The following is a 7,952-nucleotide window of genomic DNA, read 5'->3' as shown; positions in this document are numbered from 1 at the left end:
AATCTGAACTGTCTCACTTGCTGGCGAGAGAGATGGGGCGATGGGTGCTGCAAGCTGCAGTGGCCTCCTGTTTCGGGCCCTGGCACTTATTATTTTACATATTAAGCACTGCCCTGCCTCATTTAAAGTAAGGGGGGGTCTAAACCAGTTCCACAGTCGAAAACCCTCTCCTCATCAGTACCACTGTCGTAAATTGGCTGCGATTAAATTAGCGTTAGCAGAATCCATCTGGTATTTACAGGCTATCCTGTACATTTTGTGGAATCCATTTTGTATTTCTGGCAGCCATTTTGTCTTCCCTTGTGCTCTGTTTAAAGGACTGGCTATACTTAGACTCTGCTACCCTGCACATGCGCAGGAATATCTAACTGTCCATGCATCTGTTTTTAGTCTGTAACTATCAGGTTGTTTCTACCAGAGTCAGCAACGGCTAGCTCCTCCCTTGCTATTGACAGTGCATTTCTGTATGACCATCTATGTATGTAACTCTTCTCATGTATGCCTGCACCGCCCTTTTCCTGAGCCCCTGTGTGGGTATAAAAGACCCATGGTTCTTCTACTCTGGGTGCTACCTTCATTCAGCACCACAGGGTGCTGGGTGAATGTGGTTCCACCTCCTGAGGTTTAATAAACTATGTATTTTCTATTTCAGTTTCTGTGCCAACTTCTTTCTAATAGTCTGAGGACTTTGTGCAGAGAAGGGCGAACCCCTTGCACTGGTAGGCCTAGCTGAGGCCTATTTTCTACAATTGGCGCCTCAACTTGGGGCTCATCGGTGACTCGGATGCCCAAAGGATTGGTCGCGACGAAGGATTGGAATCTCGCTCTGGACGTGATCACTGCCCGATAAGACCAGAGTCTTGGCATCCACGGCGACTTTTCCTTTCTTTCTGATCTGACCATCCAGGTGGCACCGGTCCTCGACTGAGATCTCTTCTGTTGATTCACCGTGCAGTGACCATTTGGTCGATTTTAGAACTTGGCAGGATGAATCTGGACACCAAGTGATTGGTAAGTGTCTGCGGCGCTTGCTGTTGGTTTTGATGCCTGTGATTGGTAAGGTAGTTTAGTAACGCTTACTGTGGCTTTGAGTATGGTATATTTTGTGTTGGCCAACTTGGTTTGTTTTTACATATGTGACTTGCAATTCACATAGGCAGGTAATGAGGAGAATTTTCTCTAACTGAATTGATTTGATCGGCACATCGTACTAAAGGTACCTTAAGTGCTACTTTGATTATAATATTGCATATTCTGCACTATTTTTGGCATATCTGTCTTTAGCACACTTCAAAAGATGTGTTGCTTTTGGAATGGTACCGAAATGAGACTTGATGAAGCACAACTGCCCCCCCCCCCGGAGGGGACGCCTAATAGGGATATGTATATTAAGTATGGTCTTTCTTCTATAATGTACAGCGCATTATGGAATAAAAATACTTGTAAGTGGTGACTAGTACCCCGAGGAACTAAATATGTACATAAAAGGATCCTGGTCTGTGCACTTAGTAACATTCATAAGTGATGAGATGCAGAGCGTTTTTTTTTGGTGTTCTGCCAGCCAAATCTGGTGAATATGACTTGCAACTAGTATTTACAAATGGTTTGGTTTAAGTACAGTCTGTGGGCTGTCTTTTGTTTCTGTCTTAAGTGTTGATCTGTGGGTTAAATGTGTGTTTACATGTTATGGTGTGGTAAATTGTGTTTTGGATGTTGCTAGCACTGGAAAAAGCGTGTGATTGAATGACTTTGAATATGTGAAAGAATTCTGAGAAGTAAAATTGTTAAGGAGTAAATTTAATTTGGTCTCATCACCATCAATAAGTTGCAAAAGGAAATTGAGAGGGGTGTAGCTAGAGAAAGAGCAACCCCTGTGATTTGATGACACCCTTAATGTACAAAAGTATTAATGAAGAGTAATTAGGGACCGGTTAAAAGTTTAGCTTGAGAAAATTGTGGGTATTTCGAATTTGCAAATTGTTCCTATGCAGCTTTGTGTTCTTGGTGGTTCAGTGAGCCAATGTGCTGGGTCCACAGGGTTGTAGGTTCTAATTTAAGCTGAACCTGCTAATCTGAGACTAGAAAATAAAATTATGACCCCTGAAAAGAAATTGTATATCAAAATTAATTTTACCATAGGGCAAATTATTGCAGTTTACATAAAATTAGGAAGGCTTTTTGTCTTTGACAGCTTCAGGGCTGTGCAAGGCAGATTTTGGCCTTGCAGCTTGTAAGGTGGGGGCTAAAAATAGGGGAGTGAACCAGGAGGTGAAATCACTGCTTAGAAAGCTTCACAGACATGAAAATGTGTAATGCTTGCAGCAGGACAGCCTTGGAGAAAGGTGGGGGCTAGGAGCAATCGCTGTGGCCCGGTTCTGCGCTGAGGGGCTATTTTTAGCTTCTCTGATGAGACAGGGCAGCTGAGGAACGAAACCCAAGGAGCCTTCCTCGGCCCTATTTTGTGCAAAGACCAGTTAGACTTTCCATAGAAAACTGTTTTTATTTGTTTTAAAAACTGTTGCATTTATCCTACACAAAAAGTAAAATGATGCTCTTGCTTGAAATTTTAAGGGCTATATGCCTATATAAAAACGATTTTCCAATTGAGAATTAATTTTCTCAGTGGAAATTGTGGCGCAAAAATAACATGGATTATCGGATAAGAGTTTTACCTTTAGAAAGTTAAAATTAAGATGACCTGTGTAAAGAGAGAAACGAAATTGTGTGTTTTACAATAGACTAAATTCAGATACAAAATGTCACAGCATTTATCTTTTGTATAGGGTATTAAAAGGCATTCACATTATACAGCACGACAGATTTGTGTTGGCTTGAAAGGTTGACTTGCAAGGCGTGTGAATTTCGACGCCTTTACGTGTCAAACAGCTGTGTCAGCAAGACTATTTCTGTTCTCTGCGGACTCCGGCCGCAGAGAACAGCTACAGTCAAACACATTGTAAAATGCGACATTTCAGACTGCTGTTTTAAAAGTTAGAAATATAGTTTCATTATTTTTTGATAAACAGAGGACAGATTGACAGTAGGGATTTCTTTTGTTAATGCCTTTTTAAATAAGGATAAGAGTGGGTTTTGATGTTAAATAATAATGACTGTCCTTCATTTAAAAGTGGCGCAGACTTAAGATGTTTCAAGATAAGCTTCTGCGCTTAGGGCTAAGAATTAATGTGTTTCAATGTAATAGGCAAGGGATGCAGCTCGCTTTTCATATGTAGACTCATCAAAATGATTAGATTTATTAACAAAAAAAATATATTTTGATTATATAAAAAAAAATGTTATTTCAAATAGGTGCAAAAACAAATTCGTTTTTTACTATTTATAATGCCTAATAATGATACTGTGACCTCCTAGCATCCAAATTGCATTTAAGCCGTGCTATACAGCAATAGGGGGTCAATTACATGTGAAAATGTCACTTTACCCAGGCGTACAAAACTCATTTTTATAAGGGTATACATTATACATTTTTGATGCCACATCTCTGGGATATGTAGAGGACATTCTGGGGATGACTATTATGCAAAAACATTGTAGGATGTTAATTTTTAAGTGCCCTGAAAATCAAAGTCGAAATTGGGTAAAAATTCACTATTTAAATGAGTTTTCTCCAGTCAGATCAGTTTTTAAACTGCCTTACGCCCCAGTAAATGCACATATATAAGCATAGACCATCTATACTGCTAGACAAACGCTTGGCACACTGCTTATACATATCAATGTACAAAAATTGGCAGAAGTTATTAAGCTTACCTCTGAAATTGCTGGTAGGCACACAGAGTGGGATTTGCTGCTCTGTCTTCGGTCTTTAGGGTCACTTTGACTTGGAAGCACCGCATGAAAACCTTGCATGCATGCTGGGACAACTGCATAGGTTATAGGTCAAAGTCCTACATTTAGAAGCCTGTAGGGCTCAGCACAACGTTGCTTTGACATTTCGACATTTGAAAGACGAAATGGCAGGGGAAGAAAGAGGTTTTTGCTTACCCTTTTTTTTTGGTAAAAGCAAGTTTTTGTGTGCACATAGTATATGTGACCTCTCTTTAAAAGACAATGGCTCTGCCATATATATATAGTATAAATGTTTTTAGGGTTGAATTCAGGAAGCAATGGGATTCAGTTTGAATTCATGCGGCCTCATGTTGCACTAGTACATTTGCTAAAGGAATATGTTCTTTGGCTAGCTGAACTGTGCTATTTCGGTCCTCAGAGTTTGTTTATGCCCAGTTGCTACAAATTGGGGTTGATAGTGTTGACAGAATGAAACCTGGTACAGGTTTTGTACTGTCAAAACTGGGGAGTGGAGGCTAGCTCCTCTACAAATTAAGGGTAGGCAAATTTATGTGTTCTCTCTCTTTTTCTTAATTTTTTTCGAGCCTGTCTAAACTGTCTGTGAAATAACCATGAGACATTTAATTGGCTATTCAGTAATACTGTTTTCAACATTATTAGCATTAATAAAACGAATAAATATATTTTGCTATGTTACTACCCATCCTCTCTGATGGAATTATGAGAGGATGAGTAGTCTAGATTGCTGCTTCCTTATTTGATCTTTAAGGGGAACTAGCTGTGGGTAGTTTTTGTTTGAAAATTCTCAGGTGACAACACCACTATTGTTTGTTATTCTCATGCTACATACAGTTTTTGCAAGGGCATTGCTAGTTTTTATTGGCTAGTCTGTGTAAATAAACTGACAGTCCTTGCTAGAGCTGATGTTGCATAGTTTGGATTGTGAAAAATAGAATGCAGAGAAGATGCCCATGTGAACCTTAGCAAACATTTTTGAGGAAAATATTGTTTTACAGGAGTCTGTTAGTCACAAGATGTTCCGCTGGAGAACATGTACCCATTATGTTGAAGTTTTTAGTTCTGTATGTAATAGGAATCCCTGTTAAATTAGCAGTTTTAGATTTTCCTGTTGCTCCTATAACATAAGAGCATGGTCCTGAGTATACAATGTAGGTGCTTTAATTAAGAAAGATCATTTTAGAAGTGTCTGCAGTCCTGTACAAATAATGCAATGTTTAGGAGTAAACGTGTGTAACATTTCCTTTTTCTTGATGGTCTTTAGAAATGAACACAGACTTCCTTGACTGCTTGGCATTGGGTGACGTATTACTCTTGTCAGTTCACTAAAGAGTTCTTTTTATACTTGCCAATAGGTCCAGACTGTTGTTTTATTTACTCTCCCATATATGAAAGTGGTTCCAGGGTGCCTTGTTAATATATGGGGCGTCCCTGGACTAGGAAGTATTCTGAGACTATCCTCTCTGTTGATAGATTATTTCTGTGCCTTGTCTAAAGACCTTTTGTTCTGTCCACCAATAGATATTTGCTGCTTTACAACCATTGCCAGAGGGGCGCGGACATCAGATCCAGCTTGAGGAGTCAGCACCAGTCCAGCTTGAAGTCAAAGGGAAGGTAACCAGCACAGGCATTACTGGCAACCAGGACCTCAGTGAAGGTAGAAGGCCGGAAGCATTGTGATGAGCGTACCCCTGCTACTATCTTGGGCGAAAGACGGGGTCACAAATCAGAAAGGAGAAATCGTGGATCAAACTTTTGATGCCCAGCTGAGAGTCACAGACCGACCAGGAAGGGAAGAAGGTTTTTGCTTGAGGTAACCCCCTTTGAAACAAGGGTTGCTTCAGAGATCCTAGCATCAGGCCTCTGAATCCTGGTCCCAAAGTGGCTGTAAAGGAGATACCTGGGCAAACTGAATGCAATCCATGGCCCCAACGAAAGAGCAGTATGCCAGCAGAGCAATACAGGAGTTAGGGAAGGACTTGAGTTCAGGGTACAGGTGCTGTGTCTCTGGTGCCTGTTAGATTGAAATGAAGAAAACTGGTGCACTGCCTGAGACACTGGACAGGATCGCTGAGCGCATTTGCCCTGGTGGGTGATTGCCCTATCCTGAAAGAAGAAACTTTCCCCTTGAAACTGGGCCATGATTCCTGAGTTGCGAGTTGTGCAGCTCCACCGTGGGAACAACAAGAGCCTGCCTGTGAGGCTCAAACGGACACAGGGAGAAGACTCCCCTCTGGTTGGTTGTACAGCGGCTTTAATTTCCCAAGGACTTCTTTTTCTTTTTGTTGAAAATGTACCCCATTGATCGTCCCATTTTTGAGGAGGAGCAACCCTTTGCAGCTCTTCGTCCTAATTCTCATGGTTCTGTGTAGTTCTCCTGGTCCTCTGGATCCAGGATCATTTTTGTAAATAATATGTCTGACTGCTTTAATGTTTGTATTTGGTATAATGATAGATACTCTAGCCCTCATAAAAGAAACACTGGAAAAGTCTAGCGAAAATGTTTTTGAAGTTGAAATTGATGGTAACTGAAATGCATAGGAGCCTTGAAAATGTTTTTACTGGATGATTCTAGGATTTGCTTAGGACTAGAAAGCTAATAATTCTGTTTCTGATAATAGTAATTACTCTCTCCTGCTATCTGTATGACCCAATTCTCTGTTTCCTTTGTACTTCTGTTTATACCTCATACATACCCGCTTAACAATATTTAGAATGAGAAATGCCCACCTAGCAATGAATTAGGAAATTTATGGGGAAAAAAAAAATAATTATTAAAAATTAATATGCATATTTTTCATTTTTCCTACTGGATTATGGGAGATGTCTTCAGCTAACGCTAAAAGAGTCGTCTGTCGTAAATTGGCTGCGATTAAATTAGCGTTAGCAGAATCCATCTGGTATTTACAGGCTATCCTGTACATTTTGTGGAATCCATTTTGTATTTCTGGCAGCCATTTTGTCTTCCCTTGTGCTCTGTTTAAAGGACTGGCTATACTTAGACTCTGCTACCCTGCACATGCGCAGGAATATCTAACTGTCCATGCATCTGTTTTTAGTCTGTAACTATCAGGTTGTTTCTACCAGAGTCAGCAACGGCTAGCTCCTCCCTTGCTATTGACAGTGCATTTCTGTATGACCATCTATGTATGTAACTCTTCTCATGTATGCCTGCACCGCCCTTTTCCTGAGCCCCTGTGTGGGTATAAAAGACCCATGGTTCTTCTACTCTGGGTGCTACCTTCATTCAGCACCACAGGGTGCTGGGTGAATGTGGTTCCACCTCCTGAGGTTTAATAAACTATGTATTTTCTATTTCAGTTTCTGTGCCAACTTCTTTCTAATAGTCTGAGGACTTTGTGCAGAGAAGGGCGAACCCCTTGCACTGGTAGGCCTAGCTGAGGCCTATTTTCTACACCACAACACCTTGACGTCTACGGTAGAGGAACTTTAGGAAGGCAAATTGGCCCACTTAGGGAAAGTGTCTCAAGTTGCTCTTCCTGTCCATGATCGCCATGAAAAACCTGATGATTGCAGGCAGGAAAAAACACAAATAATGCCTTATATGCCATTGGAGACACCTCTGAGTGCATGAGGTGCATTGACTCTAAAACAACAAAATGCTGACCCGAAGAGAGGCCTCTTCATACACTTACTGAACAGCAGGTATGATGGGGCACGCATGGTGTTTACGGTAAGCTGTTCCATGTTCTGAACAGGTGTGATTCAAGAGACCAGCACAGGACAAAAATATTTTTCTATGGACAGGTGATGGCAGAAAAATAGCGCCCCATTGTATGCACTAGTCAGTAGGCACATGCCATGCTCCGGACACAGAGGACGCCCAGGTAACTCCAAGCAGACACAGGGACATGTGATAGATAGCAAGGAGGCAGGCGAGCAAAGAAAACCATGATACTACTACCCGCACAGTGTGCAGTGGTAGCAGTAATGCTGACACTCGCACTGTCAGGAGTCGCAGACCATCAGTAACAGCTTGAGCACCAAACAGTCCCAGCCTCAGGAGCTGTGCAGCACTAGCATCATGGAAAGAATGCTGCTGCTGGGTCAGCACAACGCATGTGTGCCATATCGAAACCGAATATTTCACTTCTGACTACGGG

At 41.3% G+C, this 7,952-nt stretch overlaps 1 long non-coding RNA gene across 1 annotated transcript; it reads left to right on the top strand.

Moving 5' to 3' along the window:
- Positions 1-236: 236 nt before the first annotated feature.
- LOC146871194 (uncharacterized) lies at positions 237-7,148 on the top strand. The gene is made up of 2 exons (XR_014980737.1): positions 237-1,011; positions 5,350-7,148. It is a non-coding gene; the product is annotated as an uncharacterized LOC146871194 (long non-coding RNA).
- Positions 7,149-7,952: the final 804 nt, after the last annotated feature.

The sequence above is a fragment of the Triturus cristatus genome, chromosome 1_1 (genome assembly GCF_964204655.1).
Source record: "Triturus cristatus chromosome 1_1, aTriCri1.1, whole genome shotgun sequence".
In the NCBI taxonomy this organism is placed as follows: Eukaryota; Metazoa; Chordata; class Amphibia; order Caudata; family Salamandridae; genus Triturus; species Triturus cristatus.
This window is presented reverse-complemented; position numbering and strand designations above follow the sequence as displayed.